Consider the following 1,392-nt stretch of genomic DNA (forward strand, 5'->3'; position numbering starts at 1 on the left):
CACACACACACACACACACATAAATTAATAAATACAATAGAAAAAAATCAAAACCTCCATGTCCTTTTCATAAAACAATAAATAGGAGAAGAGATGAAACAAAAACGGAAAGAAGTAAGTAAAAATTGAAAGGAAAATAGTAGAAAGGAAAGGAAACAGTGTTAGCAGTATGGTCCTGCCACTTTTGGGTTGGTATAGTTCATCATAGTTCATCTTAACCCAAACCCAGGTTGATTTCTTCATGGAAAACAAACAAGGGAAATGCTCTGTGAACCCCTGCTCAAGTCAGTCGTGTGCAGGAGTCGCTCAGCATCTGACTATTTCTGTGGACAAAATCAACAAAATGAAGTGAAATAAAGGAAATGGAACAAGACAGAGACAAGTGTATCACCAGTCACCCTAGCGGTAATCTTACCTTGGCAGCAAAAGGGCAAATTCAATTATCTCATTCAATAGACAAAGATGAGCCGCACCTGGAAATTACATATTTGCCACTGCAGACCACAGTACAGCCAATCAAATCACACTCTTGATTTTATTATTAGCGAGGTTAAGCTTCAAAGCCCCAGATGCATCCCAATCACCACTCTGCACATCCTGCGGTCAGACTTCCCTGTAAATCTCATCAGATGCCTCCCAAAGTCACTGAAGAGCCAATAAACAGGGTTATGACACACTGCTCAAATCAGCAAAGTGTCTTTCATATATTTTTAAGTGGTTATTAATCGTGGAATTAGTTTAGAATACATTACCCTTCAAGGTAAATTAGATCAATGAGGAAAATGACTCACATGTCCTGGATTGCCTTTTTTGATGTTTTCATATCCAGTTCACGGACCAGGAGTGCCAGGCAGGCACGTGACTGCGCCAGGCACTGTTGATGATGAAGAGCTCAAGACGCGGGAAGGACCTGATTTTTGCTGTGTCTATTTCTTCCTGGAAAGTGGCCAGGACATGAACAGGCACGGACACATCTTTACACCCTCAGTCTCAAGAAGATTTAACTATTATCGAGGAAAAATTACTTGTCTGGTCCTTGTCACTCTTGTTGGTGACACTTCAGAGTTCCCTGCTAATAGCTGTGGGATGGAAGAAAGCAAAAAGTGACAACTTTTAAGGGATCCAACATGGTTGCTCAGGGTGCACATGTAGAGGACAGATGACAATGTGTGCACTCATCACTGTGGAGGTCAGAGGAGATCTCTGTGCACTCATCACTATGGGGAGGTCAGAGTTCAACTCTGTGCATTCATCACTATGGGGAGGTCAGAGTTCAACTCTGTGCACTCATCACTATGGAGGTCAGAGGACATCTCTGTGCACTCATCACTATGGAGGTCAGAGTTCAACTCTGCACTCATCACTGTGGGGAGGTCAGAGGACATCTCTGTG

Source organism: Microtus ochrogaster, linkage group LG8, assembly GCF_000317375.1.
Source record: "Microtus ochrogaster isolate Prairie Vole_2 linkage group LG8, MicOch1.0, whole genome shotgun sequence".
Taxonomy (NCBI): Eukaryota; Metazoa; Chordata; class Mammalia; order Rodentia; family Cricetidae; genus Microtus; species Microtus ochrogaster.